Consider the following 19,436-nt stretch of genomic DNA (forward strand, 5'->3'; position numbering starts at 1 on the left):
TCTGACTCCATTTGTCCACTCTATAAACGCTGTCTCTGAGAGTGTATTCTTGTGTGTAATTCTTTTCTTTCATTAGATAGCATAGAAAGGACCCAGTTTGTGTTTGGGTTCCCACTAATTTGCTGCCATCTGTTTTCCTGGCTGCGCCCCACTCACAAAGCAGGTTCAAGACCTCTCACAGCCACCAGCTGTGAGGAGCTTTCTTCTACTTTTTCTTTCATTAATTTGTTTATTTGATCACCTTACAGCCTGATCACACACCTTTCCTTTCTCTCCTCCAAGTCCCACCATCATATCTCTCTCCTCCCTTTCTTTCTTGCCCTCTCCTCAGAAAAGGGTACCAACCCACCTTGGAACATCAAGTTACAGTGCATCCTCTCCCACTGAAGCCAGACAAGGCTGCCCAGCTATGGGAAAGGGATCCAAAGGTAGGCAACAGAGTCAGAAACAGACCCCACTCCACTTGTTAAGGAACCCACATGATGACCAAACTGCACATCTGCTACACATGTGTAGGGCGCCTCGGTCCAGCCATGCACGCTCTTTGGCTGGTGGTTCAGTCTCTGTGAGCCTCCACAGGCCTAGGCTAGTTTCATGTATAGGTTTTCTTGTGGTGTCCTTGACCCTTCCAGTTCCCACAATCCTTCCTCCTACTCTTCCACAAGACTCCCCAAGCTCCACCTATTGTTTGGCTGCATCTGTTTTCATCAGCTGGTGGAGGAACCTCTCAGAAGACGGCTATGCTAGGCTCCTGTCTGCAAGCACAGCAGGGTAGCATCAATAGTGTCGCGGTTGGCTCTCTTCCATGGCATGGGTCTAAAGTTGGGCCAGTCATTGGTTGGCCATTCCTTCAATCTCTGCTCCCTTCTTATCCCTACACTTCTTGCAGGCAGGGTAAAATTTGGGTTGAAGGTTTTGTCAGTGGGTTGATGTTCCCCAAAGTACACTGAAAGTCTCAGCTTGCTACAGGGGATGGTGACTTTAGGCTCAATATCCCCTGCTGCTGGGATTCTCAGCTAGGGTCACCCCCATAAACTCCGAGGAGCCCCTCCTCTTCCTAGAGATGGCCCCCATGCTGATTTCCATTCTCTCTTCCAATATTCTCCCCCATTCCCAAGTCTCCCCTCAGCTGATCGCCACCCCTGTCACCCTCCCCCTTCCCCCTCCCATCCAGTTCCCTCCCTCCATCTACTTCAAATGTCTGTTCTATTTCCCTTTTGGAGTGAGGTCCAAGCATCCTCCCTTGGGTCCTCCTTGTTACTTAGCTTCTGTGGGTCTGTGCATGTCTTTCTGGGTCGGGGTTAACTCACTCAGGATGATCTTTTCTAATTCCATCCATTCGCATGCAAATTGCATGATATCTTTGTTTTTAATGGCTGAGTAGTATTCCATTGTGTGGATGTACCAGGGCTTCTTTATCCATTCTTCAGATGAGGGACATACAGGTTTTTTCCAGATTCTGGCGATTACAAATAAAGCTGCCATGAGCAAAGCTGAGCAAGTGTCCTTGGGGTATGGTGGAACATCTTTTGGGCATATGCCCAGGAGTGGTATAGCTGGGAAGCCTCTGCAAGGCAAAGGACACTGTCAATAGGACAAAATGGCAGCCTACAGACTGGGGAAAGATTTTTACCAACCTCATATCCAACAGAGGCATAATATCTAAAATATAAGAGCTAATATCCAAGAACTTATACACCAACAAACCAAATAACCCAATTTTAAAAATGGACACAGAGCTAAACAAAAAATTTTCAACTGAGAAATCTCGAATGGCCAATAAGCTCTTAAAGAAATGTTCAACATCCTTAGTCATCAGGAAAATTGAATCAAAACAGCTCTGAGAGATTCCATCTTATACCTGTCAGAATGGCTAAGATAAAAAAAAAACTCAAGTGACAGCACATGCTGGCAAGGATCTGGAGCAAGGGGAACACTCCTCCATTGCTGGTGGGGGTACAAACTTGTACAACCACCCTGGAAATCAACCTGGCACTTTCTCAGAAAATTGGAAATAGCTCTTCTTCCTGGACACACTCCTCCTGCCCTACCGGCCACTCCTGGGATTCTGAGCAAATGCAGCTGGGTGGGCACTGCCTTGAGTGAGAACCCTAGGCTCAGTGAGAGGACTGGGCTGCAGGGGAACTGAGGTGCTGAACATGCCTGTGCTGGCAGCAAGGTGGCCCCTGAGTGTGTCGGTAGGGACCAGAGTCCCTGAAGAAAGGAAGCACATCTGTTTTGCTCATAGTCAGGTAGGCTAGTCTGTCACAGGGCTCAAGGCACAGGGTGGTTAGTGCAGCCGTTCTCAGCCTATGGGTCGCTATCCTCTGGGGTCCCAACAACCCTTTCACTGGGGTTGCCTAAGACCGTCAGAAAACACAGATATTTACATTATGATTTGCAACAGTAGCAAAATCATTGTGAAGTAGAAATGAAAATAATTGTATGATTGGAAGGCCACAGCATGAAGAACTGTACTAAAGCGTAGCAGCTTTAGGAAGGCTGAGAACCACTGCCTTAGAGCATCAGTACACAGAATGGACGTGAGTAAATGCAGTACCGAGATGAGAACACTAGAGGGAGATCAGAGGACTTAAAGTGGGCACAACACAAGCCAAAAAAGTAAAAAATAAAAGGCTGTTCTTGCCAGCGTGGGAATACCATTTTTTCCCCTTAAACTTTACAAGAACGAGATGTCTCACTATGCGACACATGCATCCTATCCGTAGCTGTAGTGTTTGCTTTTCTTCTTGTTTGCAGGAAACATAAACGACATGCACACACATCTTTCTCTGATTCTAACAAGCCACAGAGACTCACACCCTCCGTGGTATAGTGTAGGGCCTTGTGGTGTTAAAGTCTCAGGAAACTGCACTCCGTCCTTCAGCAGACTAGACCGCAGAGAAGCAGCTGGTGCAGTTAGACTCCTGCACATGCTGGATGAACACGAGGCCATGGGCTGCAGGGGAGGAGCGGAAGTTATGCAGGTGAAGACTTAGCTGTGACGGGTCGCTTTTATGACCAGAAGCTTCTCTGACTGAGGCATCCACTCTGGTTACTGTGGACACAGCCTCCTGATATTAGCTATTTGCATGCAAGTTGGCGGTTGGGCTAGAGCCCAATTCAGAGGGATTTGGTGAGGTCTGAACAGAGGGAAAGACCATTCAGGAATGTTCCTTGCCTGTGATGTCAGACCAACTCTAAGCTGATAAGCCAGCTTCATTCCAGTCCACCGGCTGCAGCCACGCACTAGTATTTTTCTCTTGCTCTGACAAAATCACACTAAGGAAGGGTTGCTCGGGGTTATGGTTTGAGGGTCCTATTTACTGCGGTTGGGAGGGCGTGGCATCGGGAGTGAGAGATAGCTACACAGGTTGTGTCCAGTCATGGATACAGAGAGATGGATGGGAGTGCCCAGGTGCCTTTCCCCTTTTGTATTCAGCCTGGGAGCTCAGCCCACGGGAAGGCGCCATCCGCATTGGGGGTGGGGGGGGCGGGCGTGGGGAGGCTTGAGTGTCACTTAGCCCAGTATAAAAGCCCCTGCCTGAGGTTGGCTTCCACCGTCACTGTAAACCGTGTGGAGCTGACAATCAGTGTTGGCTACCACAGGCCACTTCCTCTTTTGGCTGCCCTTTCGATTATTCTACTCGGCTCAAATTCTTTGCTTGGGCTGCACCCCAAGCTCTCTGGGCTCCTCTGTATTTGGTGTGTGAGGGTGGTTTTGGTTATGTCTCATTAACCCCGGCTGTTGCTCATCGGATAAGAAGTGAGGCCCAGTGGTAGCTCGTGGCCACACACGCAGAGCAGGGAGCTGGGGGCTCTGCACAGAAGCTGTGTCCGCACCTGAGCCTCAGCCACGAGGCTTCACGACTCACACAGTAGGTCCAGGTTTTCTGTGTGCTGTGCTCTTGTCTTCCTGACTATTGGGCCTGGCAGAGGCTCTGGTACACAAAAGGCCCAGAGCTGTCTTGACAAGGCAGAGGTTGACCTTGCGGCAGAGTAGAGGCAAGCAAAAGAACCAATTAAGGTTGAGTTAAAGGGTGTTAGGGAAACAGGGAGAGCAGACTTTTTGACTCTACAGCCATCTTGCCTTTAAGACAGCACTTTTTCTCCTCCAGATAAGGGGATGGCTTCTGGTAGTTAATTTCCAGACACACGCATAAAAAAATTAAATTCAGTCATTTTTTAATGGAAGCCACGAGGGGAATCGGTGAGGTTGTCCATGCATACAAAGCTGTGATAAGTTAAGAGATGGGTTCTTATATGAACTTTAAAAATTAAAGACACCCATTGCACATCACATACATCACTTTGGGAACAATGGCACGTCTCCCATCCGCATCTGGAAGAAGTGACATGCCAAGATTGAGCGCTCTACAGGGTGCCCGCGGCAGCCTACAGCAGAGGCTCTTCCATCCTGTAGCCTAAAGCTGCCAGTTCTCTGCCTGTTGTTCCGGCCTTGTCCCCTCACAGGGAGGAGGGAGGGACTTAGAGAGGCACCCGCTCCGTAAACCAAATTAATCATTTAGCGAAGTTCCACGGCGAAGTCAACTCTGAAGGAAACGAGACAGGAATGGATTTGGAACTATCAAAATCTGACATGCAGCCAGCGTTGGATTCAGTTCAGTTTTAAAGTCAGAACAACTTTATGTTTTACCATCTGCCTCGCCAAGAGCCTTGTAAAATGTGAATACCACAGTCCATGGAGATTCGCATGTGAGGAGATGGTCTGCTTTCCCGGAGGCCATTTAAGGAACATACAGCCAGAATAAATAATGCTGAGGCTTGTCCAGGAATAGAGCAGTAATTAGGAACTGCAGAAAAAATACGTCAAGTCTCCTGTGTGAGGGGCCTGGATGTCCAGTCTGCTCCTCCATCCTGCAGGATGCCTCACCCTTTCCCAATACATACCTTCCTTCCATACAATGGGAATCAGGCATGCTGGCACTTAGAGAAAACAGGTGAGTGTGCTACTGTCTTCCAACCAGGTGACAGAACAGCCGGGTTTAAAAGCACAGCTCCGACCTGTGGTGTGAGGCAAATTCGTTGCTCACAATGGCCAAGTACATGAGAGAGAAACAATGTTGCCAGATTCTCACGTTCTAGGTTTGTGTGTATCGGAGAAAGTAGCATACTCAGGCATGGGTCTCTCCTTTCTCTCCCGCCTGTTGCGTGCTTTCTTGATAGGACATGCACGTGACGTTGTGTCAGGTGCTCATTCAGCTATTTCTCCTTGACCCTTTGTACGCGCATTGTGAGCTGGTTCTGGCTGTCCACTCGTGAGCATGCCCACTCTCCATGTAGAGTGTCATCCTTCTTTCTGTGCGGGCTGGACGCTTACGAGGGTGAAGATGGGCGCCTGGTGAATGTTCCTGCACCTTTGTTGGCAAGCTTAACCTGCTTAGTGAGGAAGGAGCTGAGAAAGGCCAGTTCTTGTGCGAGCTTCATCTCTGAGCCGAGCCAGAATACAGTTTGCAGCGGAGGGCAGGATGGAGAGGGGCTGATTCTCACATGGTGACTGTGAAAACAGAAGAGCAACACGTTGCCTTGGAAGACGCCCGCCAGCGGCTTCAGTTGTGAAATAGGGCTGATAGCCTGGACAGATAGATTTGCTATGTGTACATGTGGAGGTCAAAGAGGCTGCGTAGACGGCTGAATTAACGTGCTGAAACTGTAATCAGATTCATTAAAATATTTTCTTCCAGCTCTTACTGAAGATAGTAGGGCACATTTGTGTGTCTGTGGGAATCTACATAATCTTTGTGGATGTGACATTCTCCTCCTCCAGCAAGCGTTGGGCATATGCAAACGAGCGATTTCGTCTCCATGTGTCCTCGTTTCTCAATACGCTTGACAGATTCTAAAACTCATCTTGACTTTTCTGTGCCTTCCATGTTTCCATGCCCCGAGTTTTGTTTCTGTCAGCTGTAGAGAAAAAAAATAAAATAAAGCCTTCAAGCTAGAGCATCACAGTGGGAGAGCAGGGCACTGCAGCCTTCCACATGGTGTTGCTACTGCGTCCCTGACCCAAGGAAGACACTCTAGGAAGCTGACAGAAGTCAGTGTAAAGGAAAGCATCACACAAAGTGCTAGTAAATAAAACGAGAGGAAAATTGCAAAGGTTTATTCACCAGATTTACCCCAAACTGTAAGATTGACTCAATTTATAAAAAGAAATTAACTCAGCAGACTAGATTAATGTAAGAAGACACAAAAGGCTTAGTGCTACCCTCACAGGGTAGAAAAACATGATAAAATCTAACCCATTTATATTTAAAAAAAATTTAAGAATATAAAGATGGCACTTTTACCTGGTGAATCCTTCCCTCTAAGACCGAAATCTGACAAGACCATCCTCACCATGGCTGCTCACTGACTCCTGAGCTTCTGGCAAGAATACCCTGGAAGAAAGCAAAATAAAAGGGATTCAGATTCGAAAGTAGGAAAAGAAAAAGATTTATTGTTAGATAGCATGACCTTACACACACAGAATACAAGGGACACATGCACACATGCACATATGCACACACACATACACACACATGAACACACATGTAAGATCTATTCTTAGATAGCATGACCTTTACACACAAAGAATATAAGGGACACACACACATGCACACACACACAAACACACATGTAAGATCTATTCTTAGATAGCATGACCGTATTACACACAGAGAATATAAGGGAGAGAGACACACAGACACAGACACAGACACACACACACACAGACACGAACACACATGTGAACTAAAAGGGAATCATCCAACCTCCAGGATATATGGCTAATGGCAGAAACCACATTTCTCTAATCAGCATTGAACAATCACAAATCAATTTAAGGGACCACTGCATTTACAAATAGCACTAGATATAGTAAACTACTTAGAGAAAAGTTTAATGAAAGAATCATATAAATTTTGTACATTTAAAACAGCAAAAAAAACTGTTGAAGAAATTAAGAAAATCTTACATAACAAAAAATTCATTATTTATCGATTGAATGGCTTCATGTTGCACATAGGGCAATGGTCTCTAAAGAGATCCACAGGTCACATGAAATCTGGCTTTAGGCTGTAGCTTGATTTTTTTTTTTTTTTTTAGAAATTGATGATGTGAGCTTAAGACTAATATTTAACTGTAAATGCCAAGGTAGGCAAGACAATTAGAAAAAAATTTTGAAACACCACATCACGATTCCAAAACTGCTACAAAGCCACAGTAAGCAAAGACAGTGTGACACCAGCATTAGACTCGATACACAAATTAGTGAAGAAGAATATTCTAGAAATAACCCTTCAGTTGTAGTCAATCAACTGTGGGAAAGAGGTTCTGAAGCCATTCCCTGGGAAAAGAAGAGTCTTGTCAACAAGCAGTGACAAGAAAACAGAAGATCCCCGTGCACAGGAACGAAGCCTCACACCACACACAGATGCTGCCTGAGACAGACCGTGGAACCCGTGAGGGCTAAAGCCACACATGTGTTTAGAACACAGAAGAGAAAATCTTCACAAGCTGGGACTAGGCAAAGATTTTGTGTCTGACACCAGCAGCAGTGACACAAATGAACCCTGATTCATCTGCTTGTATCATAACCCACAACAGTCACGTTTCCTGTGGGAGACTGCTAAGATGTCCAAAGCAAAGTGTTTCTCTAGGATAAGGTACTCTTATAATCTGGCAATCAAAAGAAGACAGACCCTTACGAAGGCTGTAGAACCTGGCAAACTGTGGTTATAGAGGAAAAACTTTAAAAGATACAATAAAATGCTCACAATCTTAATAATTAAGGACTTGCTAACAAAAAATATGAGAGACATTCCATGTCTGCCACGGAGCCTAAAGACCAAGAAACTAGTTTGACAACGGCATGTATCATTGAGGGCACAGAGAGATCGGAACACCAGTGCTGGTGGGACCTGTGGGAGGCAGTTTGTCAGCTCTTCAGCTTGTCAAATATAGAGTCATTGTGGGACCCGTCATGTCCTCTCCTGGGGATGTAGGTAACAGAACAGAAAGTCTACGTCCACGCAGAGATGTGCATGACATTTGCACCATCATTTGTTATTCATGAACAGATAATCGATAAAAGCCGAAAATGTGGAAGCTGTGTCAGTGCTCACCCATTGAAAGAAACAGGAAAATAAGGTATCCACGAAACTCCATGTCGCTTAAAAAGAAATGACATGGATTCCAGTGGCAGAGTGGATACAACATGGAAATATTGTGTGACAAGTCAAATGCAAGCAGCCTCATAGGGTAAGATTTCTATATACCATGTGACCAGTTTGAGATCCAAAGATCTCAGGTGGAGGAGGCAGGTGGAGGATGCCAGCAGCAGCAGCAGCAGAGTGGTCCAGGTGTTGGGTGTTTTTAAAAAGTGTTTCTATCTATGTATCTATCTGTCTATCTATCTGTTAATTCATTGACTTTACATCTGGTCTTAGCCCCACCCCTCCTCACCTCCCAGTCCCCACACCCATCCCTGTTCCTCAGAAAAGGGAGTCCCTCTTCCCAACCACCCCAGCTCATCAAATTGTATCAGGACTGGGTGTGTCTTCTTTCCCCGTGTCCTGGCAAGGCAGTCCCACCAGGGGGAAGTCATTTTACCTAGCCTCACCCACAGTTCTCTGTCTCCAGCCCAGCCAGTCTGTTACAACAGGGAACACATGCACTTTTTTCTTGGCCTTGCCATTCTGCAAGAAAGAAATGTCTCCTTGGTCCTCCCTGCACCTTTCCAAGACACCCCCTGGATTGTTGAGTGGAATGAGTCACTCTGTTTTCTCACCCCTTATTTGTGGGTGTGCTTGCTTCTTTAGCTGGTGTGTCTGGCTGCCCTCCTCCATCCTCCAAGACATTAGTCACCTGAGGATGCAACATACAGACATAAAAAAAAAAAAAGATACTTGAGTCAGAGTTTTGCTGTGTAGCCCTAGCTGGCCTGCAACTGACTATGTAGACCAGGCTGGCCATGAACTCAGAAAGATTAAGCCTGCCTCTGCCTCCCAAGCTTTGGGATTTTAGGTGTTCTTCACTATGACCAGCAACACTGCATTTTGGTCATCTTATTTCAGTCAGCTTTCGAAGCTGCTTTGCATGCAGTGGTCCTTCAGGAACCATGTAAACTGAGGTACACTTTCAATTGAAAGTTACATATGTGATCGGTATTGAAAACAAAGGTTACTTATTCCCCGTGTTTTATGTTTGAGTCAAAAAAAAAAAAAAACAGTGTGTAGTCACTTGGAATGGCATACGTGTTCTGAGCTCAGTGTGACCAAGTCTATCCTGGACACTCCCACTAAAGTGCTATGCTGCATGCTTGGTCACCGAGCAAGCAGGAGGTACTTGTCTGTATTGTGCTGTTGGTCTCTCTTGGCCATTGGTGATGAGTCCTGCAGGTCATGACAGGGCACTGTCCTTCCTATCTTTACCCTGTGACATTATCTGTCCAGCATCTGAAGTCAGCAGGTTCGATGTGATAGTTTAAGAATTTCTTACTGCCTTGAGAAAGTTTCCGGGATCCACAGAGACTCAAGCAAGGGAACAAGCAGAAGGAAGAGAGGTGTTCAGGCCCGTTCATTACTTCCATCATCTCCAAACAGCATGTGGGGGGAAGAGATGGGAAGAAAGGAAAACTGTTGTGTAGAGAAAACCTGTTAACAACACTGCCACGAGATCTTAGCTTTTATTTGTGTGTTTTTATATACATATAAGCATTTGCTATTAATCAATTTACTGATTAAGCAACCATATGCTAGGAAGTAAAGGGTTAAAGGTGACTGTGTGCACAGATTAGTGGAGGACAAATTCAGAAACCAAAATTACAGTAGCAAGCAGGGCTATGCAGTCCTGTGAGCAGATGAGTTCACTGGGAAGTATGAAAGGCCCAGTCTCAGTCATGGCCGTGGGTCTCTGTGGTTGGGGTCTCTCTCGGTCTCATTGGTTGGTCGGTTTGCCTGTGTGATCTCCACACTGGGTTATTGATCCGTGCTGGCACACTCTCCCACCCACAGCTTTAGTATTTATGAGCACATTAGCATCTGTGAACCTGTTGATTCAAAATGTCCATCCACTGTGCTGATTTTGCTGCTATGAGCAGCGGAGACTCAGGCACTCGCCCTTGCACTGCTTGCCTAACACCACCACGAGAAGCAGCCCGCGCCCTCCCCCGCCCATGTGACCTGAGCTCCTTCCTCATGTTCCTTTTCTCAGCAACTCAGCTCCTTCCACTTCCCCCGCAGCAGTTTGAATGAACGTTTTCACACAGTTTTATGGTTGCCCAGAGCATGGATTCTCAGGATCACAGGTATGGAAGACCTAAGAGTGCTAGGTCTAGCTCAGAGGATGGTACACCGATGATGGTGGTCACTGATGATGCTGGTCACCAATGATCTTGGTCCATGGACCACAGGGACCCAATCTCTCTCTCTCTCTCTCTCTCTCTCTCTCTCTCTCTCTCTCTCTCTCTCTCTCTCTTCCCTCTTTTCCCTCTACCCATCCTTTAGACTTAAGAGAGATGATGACTTCAGCAAGGTCTCCTCAGACACCAGGGACGGTTCTGGACACAGCTTTCCTGCTGCAGTTCCTGTTGTTCTCTTGTTGTAAACGCTCAAACATCGTCCTTGAGCCCTTGGCAGAAGTGTCTGGGAGCTGCGCTGTGGTGCGCTGTGGTTGTAGCTCAAGCACTCTGTCTCGTGGAACAAATTCTTAAAAGAACACAAAAGGGAAACATGAGAAAATTTCTTGAGACATCTGCCATTTCTCCAGCCCCGCAGAGATGCAGCAGGACACTGTGTGTGTTTATCACAGTGGCAGATGGAGATCCTGTGGAGACCTGAGGACACGGCATTTGAATCCCTGATGCTCACTTTTTATTCTATCATGCATGCTGTCTAGACTTATCATTCCTAAAGGACAGCCTGCTGCCTTTCCCAGCTTCTTCCTCTTACATGCTGAGCCACTGGGTGGCCTCATGCCATCTGACCCCTTCAAAACTCAGAGACCAGACTATAACTCAGAGACCATAGTTAGGGTTCCTATTGATGTGGTAAAACCACATGAGCGGAACAGCTTGGGGAAGAAAGGGTCAGTTTCCTCTCACAACTCTCAGAACATGCTTCATTGCTGAGGGAAGTCAGGGTAGGAACTCAAAACAGGAACGTGGAGGCAGGAACTGGGGAAGAGGCCACAGTGCTGCTAATGGGCTTACTCCTCACTGTTCAGTCGGCTTCTGTTCTCAGACAACTCAAGACCACCTGCCTAGGGCTGGCCCACAGCAGGCTGGGCCCTCCCTCATCAACCGAGAAAATGCCCAACAGGCTTGCGTACTGGCCAATGTGGTGGTGGGACTTCTCAACTGAGGTCCCCCCTTCTCAAATGACTCCAGCTGATGTCAAGGTGACAACTAACCAGGATGGTTTCCTTTTCTCACAACACACCCACTTCCTCATCATGGAAATCCATCATTGGTGACAATCCCTTTGGTCTACCCCATTCTCAGCACTATGATGGTGTCAAGCCCCCACCCCTCAGCTTGGACTACAATGAGAGCTTCCATGTTGGTCTCTTGCTGGCTACCTCATCTCAGTCCTGCTCTTCAGCATCTCACAACTCAGGTGATGACACCCCATCTGCTACATGAGATGCCCTCATATTTTTAGGTCACGGAGCCTTTTGGCAATCTATGGACCCTCTGCAAAAGGTATGCCCAGGGAAAGCTGGCCTAGGCAGGAAAGTTATTGACTCCATAGATAGTGTCATTCTCAGACAAACCATGCCTGTCTCCAAAACTCCAATTTTAGCTGCTTCTTGTGTGCAGTGTGACTATTCCCGCATCCCTGTGCCATGTGGCAGGCGTGTGAATGCACAGTGCCCTTGCTAGGATGCTTCTTCTGACAAGGGGGCTTTCCCCCCTCTGCTGCACCTGCTGCCAGAGCTATGCCTGTCTCTCCAGTTCTTCCATGGGCTATATTAATTACAGTAACTTATCTACCACACCAGAAAATGTCTGTCTTCATACCTGTGCATCTGTGGGTGGATAAATGCACATATGATAAACTAACACCCTCAGTCCCCATGTTCTGCATCTCTGAGAATTCTCCTCAATCAATTGCAGCTATGTGAGGATATCACATTTTATAACTCTAGGATTGATGAGTGTTGGAGGCAATTCCTCAGTCAGGAAAGGAGTCCCACCTCCAGCAGCCACACTATAAAAAGCCAGGCCCGTGGCACTCACCTGTAGCCTCAGTGCTGGCTAGGAGAAGACAGGAGCATCTTTGGAGCTTTCACGCCTGGCTGTCTAGACAAACTCATGACCTCCATCCATATTCAGTAAGAGATCCTGTCTCAAACAATAAGGTAGCGATCCAGTGAAAACCTTTGGCCTATACACACGCACACTCCCCCAACATATACCAAAAAAAGCCGTGCACATTGTTCAGAATAAAATGCGCAAATGTGACAATGCAGCTCAGCAAATCTCAGTCTTGTATATTTAGACCAGTTCTCACTCCTCAGATCAAAATGCAAAAGATTTTCGTTGTTCTAGAAGCTTCCCTCTTTTTCTGCTAATAATCTATTCTTTCTTTTCTCCCACCATAACTCTTGAACTTTGTGCAAGCAAACCAGGTCATAAATTTAACACTCTCAAAATATCTCCCGTCAGGTTCACTTGAGATTTTAACTCAGGGGTTTTTTCTTCACAAACGTCACAGTGTCACAGTTACTCTTCTTTGAAACACTTAATTAACACCTGCAGGTAGGGTTTGAAGATGTGTATCCATGGCCGCCATGGAGGTGTGGAAGTAGTTCCCCTAACGCAAACAGCTTAGATGTGTTAATGGTCACAGCGATATTCTAAAAATGTCTATTAAACTATTACAGTTGAACTCTTAGGTAAAGGTCCGACTCCTCTGTGCACACTGAAATCACATACATTAAAACATACCTGGCCTTTCTTAATGAGGCCTTGCTTACTGTCTGTAAATCTTTTTGTTGTTGTTGTCGTTGCTTGAGACGGGGTCTCACTCACTATGTAAGCACTGGCTAGTCTGGAACTCTCTGTGTAGACAAGGTTGGCCTCAGGCTACAGGACCGAGAGAGAAGAGAGCTGAAGAGAAGGAGACTAACAGAAAACACAGAAAAGCCCCTGGGTTTGATTCAGGGATCCTTCTGCCTCTGTCTTCCAAGCTGAGTCTAAAGGTGGCCAATACTGTGCCAAGCCTGTGTGGACATCGTCTGCCAGCATCTCCTTTCTCTTTATATCCATGATGAGCCGACTTTGCGTGTTGCAGTGTTCAAGGTGGACGGGTCCTGCTGCACTGTCCACTCTGATGGATGCTCAAAGGTGGCAAAGCACCTCATTAGCACTTCAGAAGAAGCTTACCTGATGCATGAGCTCTCTGTAATGTATGCATTGAATGCATGTATGTAAGTACCTATCTATGTAATGTAATGTATGATATGCACTAGGGTCAGCAAGCAGTAAGTCAGTGCCACCAACCTAACCATGGAAGGGAGGAGCAGGAAGGCACTGATGTCCCACTTCCTTCCACCATTGAACCCTGATTCCCCCACTGTCTGTGACCCTCATGGTTCCTGTGTCTATTCTGTATCCATGTTTTTGCCTTCTCTCTCTCTCTCTCTCTCTCTCTCTCACTACATATGTGTAATAGGATGGGTTGAGGCTCAGCAGGAACAGAAGGGCGAGGAGGGCAGAGAAGGAAAAGAAGGCTGGAATGAACTTGGCAGAGAGAAGGAAAGTGGGTACCAGGAGTTGTAGCACATGACACATGTTTTTAAGATGGCGTTGACCCCTATGGGACGCAGGACTCTCCCATGGGCAAACTGTCCCCTGGGGCGGGAACCTCATGGTGACTCGACTTGCTCTTTCATGCCCAAATGCTCACACCGGTCCTTAGCTTCATGCCTCAGTTTGTTACAAATGAAAGACAGTAGGTGGTCTCTCCATCACTCTGTTGTGGTGGGTGGTGAAGAAAGGTGAGCTTACAAGAACGCCCAGCACAGTGGGATTACTGTTACCTACTGTAACTGCACAGTCAGGCTTACTGGGTGCAGGCAGAATCCACACAGGGCCATGGCTTATCCCTAACATCTTTAAGCAGAGAGCGAAAGGGCTGAGGAGATGGGGCTACAGGACAGAGAGAGAAGAAAGCTGAAGAGAGGGAGACTAACAGAAAACACAGAAAAGCCCCCGGGTTTGAATCAAGGATTTGGAAGCCAGCATCCTTGCCTTGTTTTCCTGCAGCCCAGTCCTTGCAGAGCAATGCAGGGAAAGCCAGGTGCTGTGTGTGTGTGGGGAGCAGCACTGAACCTCAGGAGAACCGCTGCTCCAGAAGACTGGAAGCCTTTACAGGCAGCTGGCACATCAGTCACCTGCTGGAGGGGGAGGAGAGAGGGAGAGGGAAGGAGGGGGCAGGGCATCAGAGGGAGATAGGGGAGAGAGAAGGAGGGGGCATCAGAGGGACACAGATCCTCCCGGGCCTAATCAGCTTTGGGAGGACAGTTCTTCACGTCTCAGGGTAAAGCACCATCTTGTCTTCTGAGACTGGTTTTCCATATAATCGATTGAAGTTACCAAGCTCCTTGACCTACGGACCCCACAGCATGGACAGAAAGAAGCATGCCATACATAAATGGCACACTAAGTCCCACCAATAATCCCTAAGGACTAATCCCATCATTACATTCTAATGACCAAGTAAGCACTAAGGAAGGACCAAGTCTCCACCAGTAAGCACTAAGGAAGGACCAAGTCCCCACCAGTAAGCACTGAGGAAGGACCAAGTCCCCACTGGTAAGCACTAAGGAAGGACCAAGTCCCCACCGGTAAGCACTAAGGAAGGACCAAGTCCCCACCAGTAAGCACTAAGGATTATTTTGAAAAGCTTTGCACTTAAATTTGAGAAAATGGTTAAATACCTTTTCAAATTCAGATGTTTCATGGGACATTTCTCTTTCTAGATCCTTTAAACTATTGCTAAAATTTCAAGACCTCTCCAGAGCCAACACTTCATGCATGGTAGCCCAAAGCAGGATCTGCAGCCAGGGAACTCATTCAGAATTCAGAAGTCAAGCTCACCCTCACCCCCCAGTCCCTTTTTTCTTTGCTCTTGACAGCTACAAATCCTTGGGACCAGTCCTGTTCTGTAAAATGCCCCCAAGGCCTCCAGAGGAATGCGCTGTAAGAGGTTAGTGCCCTCTGCTTCTTGGGGCTCTTTCCTTGCGACCTGATTGTTCAGTGATATTTTAGATTTTATTCACGAAATAAGGAAAACTCAAGGTTTTAGCTTCAAATAATACCTAACAAGAAAGAGGCTCTCATGCAACACCAAGAAACATACAAAGCACTGTATTGAAACATTGAGTTGATTGGTACAAGGCAAAAATAAAAAGCACAAGAATGCTAGAACAGTGAGATGAGTTTAAGCTAAAGACGTGTAGGCCACCTGAGTTTGATATACGTGGGTAATTAAATTAAAGCTAATAAAGGCATGATTCTAGCCACGTGCAGTGCAACACTCCTGGAATTCCAGCACCTGGAGACAAAGGCAGGCATACCTGAGGCCATCCAGGTTCCCACAGTGTGTGTGTGTGTGTGTGTGTGTGTGTGTGTGTGTGTGTGTGTGTGTACACATATGTGTGTGCACATGTGTATGTGCATGTGTGTGTACATGTGTGTATATGAAAAACAGGAATGTGTATACTCTACAGTTCAATACCCATATCAGTTGGGAAATATGAAAAGAGATTTTTATATACAACTACTTCAAAACTCATATTATCTTTTCCAGGAAATTTTGTATTATTTTAAGTAAACAGACAACTGTTTTTCCTCAAAATGAATGAAGAGGCGGTGACTCCTTTGCTTGGCCACACAATACACAGGGGGAGGGGGAGAGGCACCATCGTATGCAACACTACTTTCCTCTGATTCACTGTAGGATGAACAATCATGGGGTCAAGTTCAAACTTTAGTGAGAGGGAAAGTGGGAGCATTCCTCCTGGTTCACCCTAACATACATGCTTGCAGATCTCAAAGTTTGTTTTGGCATTTAAGAGGAAAAAATACAAAATGCCTTACAAGTGTTTCTGCCTAGATACTAGAGTAGATGGGAAATTTAATTTCCATTGGAGGAAAACCTTTCAAGAGACATGTGGGTGACCAGATGCCCCAGTGAGCAATGCAAACACACAGCAAGCATCTGTGCTCATCAAAGCTCATGTGTAACGCTTTGTTTCTTTTTTATTTATTTTAAAATCTTCTATCTTTTGACGTTGAAAACTTTTGAATGGCTAGAAATGTTTTTATTTAATTAATTTATTCAGATTATAACTCAATTGTTATCCCGTCCCTTGTATCCTCCTGTTCCTCCCTCTCTCCCGCTTTCACACTATTCCCCTCCCCTATGTCTGTGACTGAGGGGACCTCCTCCCACTCTATATGATCATAGGCTAGCAAGTCTCCTTGCTTCTTAAAGAGCAACCATGGTCCTTGTTTGCAGGAGTCTTAACCCTTCATTCTTTCTCTACGTGTCAGTGTCAACACTCCGATGCCACATAGAGGGCAGTGCACAGCTGCCCTGCCTTGCTTCTAGCCAGGGAAATCTGTGCTTTAATTCGTATATATACAATACGCATAACATCAGCGGCCACCATGACCTCAGATGTATGAGGCCTGTGTGGCCTTCTGTGCAGGCCTGTGTCTGACAGCCATGGTCTAGTGGACAATTTGAGCCCAGTGTCAGCCTCAGAATTGGGTGCATCAAGGTTGGGAGCTTAAGCAGAAACAGGAAACTGCTCACTTGTGTGGTCAGATCCAGGCTGGAGAGCCGACTGCTGCTTTGGGGGAAAAACCATATAAGCCTGCAAGGGCCTGAAATCATCAGACTAAAGCCGTGATACGAGAGAGCTTGGGACCCCGCAGGACCCCGCCCACCCAGAAGTCATTGGTTGTCGCGATAGGAGGCCCCAGGCATGCGTTTCCCAGATAGCACGGTAATGGCGGTATGCATCCCGCTTTTTGCAGGTCCTTAAACGTCTTCACCAATTTGTGCAGCCTCAGTCTGTTCCCAGAGTTGAGACAGGATGCCTGTCTCTCAGAGTTTGGTTGTGCAATATGGCGTGCCTGTTGTGTGTAGTTCATATTTCCATTTGATGGCGGTGTTGTGGAAGCCTGCTGTATTAGTGACATTTCCTGTTGCTTACACAAAATTTTCTGGCAAGAGAGGAAGGGATGCCTTAGTCCATCGTGGAGGGGAGGGCGTGGCGGCAGCAGAGGCCCGAGACCCTGGTCACTTTGCATGGACACTGAGGAGGCGGAGAACAGAATGCTGCTCTTTAGTGCACCATCCCTTTTACTCCACATCATGAGGACACTCACGTTCAAGATGGGTCTTCTCTCCTCACGTAAACTGCCCTCTGGAAATGCTTTTCCAGCTAGGTGTACCTAAACCACGCTGAGCGTCACACCCACTAAACACACCCTCTCCAATGGTAGTGATGATTGAGGATTCAGCCTTCAGGTCCATCACTGAATATCACATGACAATCCATGAACTATTGCATTAGGAATCACCTACCAAAAGACCGGATACTGGATCCCACCTCCTGTGCCTGTAACTTGAGTTCTAAGTAGAAAGGCGATGATGTATCCCCTCTGGGGCAGAGTAAATACACCTGAGCAAGTGTGTATTGGGATTTTGGTTTTGCTTGGTTGGTTGGTTGGTTGGTTGGTGGTGGTTGTTGTTGTTGTTGGTTTTCCAAGGCAGAGTTTCTCTATGTAGCCTTGGCTGTCCTGGACTCGTTTTTGTAGACCAGTCTGGTCTCCAACTCATAGCAATCCTTCTGCCTCTGCCTCCCTGAGTGCTGGATTACAAGTGTGCACCACCATGCCTGGCTGTCAGCACAGTTTTTTAAGTTGGGAAATAATACAGCTTATCTTGAAAAAAAATTTCTTTTATATAATAATGATTACATTTAAAAGAAAATTTAGCATATGTTTGGGTCAGAAATAGTGTGAATGGTTGTTTGCTGCATAACCAGTGAAAAGTGCTTTTTGAAATAGTCTTGACATTTTCACTGATAACCATAGGGTATTGAAGGATGCAAGCACTCAGGAGGCAGAGGCAGGCGGATCGCTGTGAGTCCAAGGCCAGCCTGGTCTACAAATTGAGACCAAGACAGCCAAGGCTACACACAGAGAAACCCTGTCTTGAAAAAAAAAAAGATGCTGCAAAATAATAAACTAATTGCTCTATTAGTTTTCAAGTTTTGCGGCGATGGGAAACAACTCCTCCTTTCAAATGCTTGTGTCTATTATTGTGCTTAATGGCCAACTCCATAACATGAATGAGCTTCTAGGCACGCCTCCATTCCAGTCTCAGCCCCATCTGACATTACCCACAAAATGTGGGATTCAAAGAGCCACAACGTGATCCCTACCAGAGCTGGGTTTCTCAGGAAAGATAAGTTTCAAGAAATGTAATAAATTTTAAGTCATCCTTTGTCCTATTTTATGAAAGTTAGCAGAGTCCGATGTGTTCCCACCTTGTTCACACTTGAGTAAGTTTGGTAGTGATGGGGAGATAAAAAATGTGTCTCTCTTTGCCTGTGCATGTCCCCAAAGGTTTACAAGATGAGCACAGAGTGCCAAAGGCAAGTACAGGACAACCTTAGAACGCGTGGACGTGTGGACATGATGTGTGCACGTGGCTCAGACACATCTCGTGCTCAGCTTACACACATGCCACGCACAGTGTATGTGCTCCACCACAGATTGGTGTGAACCCTTACCGCACGGCCCGTTCTTGCATTCTCAATGACTTCAGAAGCTGAAATGAAATGTGACTACCTACTTTAGAAGAAAACTATCATACAAATACACTTGCAAGCCAAGCCCTCGCTGTGGTGTGCAGGGACCCTAGCTGTGTGGGGAATGATCATTGCTTCTCTCCTCTGGCAAAGTGTAAGCACCAGGTCAACGTCTCCATATTCTGTGACATAGGGGAGTGGCATCTTCAGTGACAGGGTCTTACCTGCAGGTTGTGGAGCGTAAACCCTGAGCACGGGCAGTGCCCTGCAATGTTTGGCATCTAAGGGAAACTGTTGGCCAGTGACTCAAAAAAACCACTGTGGGTTTTTTTGTTTGTTTGTTTGTTTTTGTTTTTTTCTGGTTGCATATGATGTCCAGGTGTAGAGTATTGTCCCACAAGTTAAAGGGTAAATCAACTTACACTGGGAGAGGGAAAGTCAGACCCTATACTCAAGAAGAATGTTGAACCAACATAAATTGGACTCCATGATTTCTTTTTCTTTTTCCTTTTTTTTTTAAGAGAAGCAAGAATATAAAATTGAGTGAGTGGGGAAGTTGGAGGGGGGAGAATTTGATCAAAACATATTGTATGAAATTC

The 19,436-nt window shown here is 46.3% G+C and overlaps 1 protein-coding gene across 1 annotated transcript in view; it reads left to right on the top strand.

Moving 5' to 3' along the window:
• The window catches only part of MYO16 (myosin XVI), a 464,729-nt gene that overhangs the window by 77,100 nt on the left and 368,193 nt on the right, over nt 1–19,436 (top strand). The window lies entirely within an intron of this gene.

Source organism: Acomys minous, assembly GCF_964271855.1.
Source record: "Acomys minous genome assembly, chromosome: 15".
Lineage (NCBI taxonomy): Eukaryota > Metazoa > Chordata > Mammalia > Rodentia > Muridae > Acomys > Acomys minous.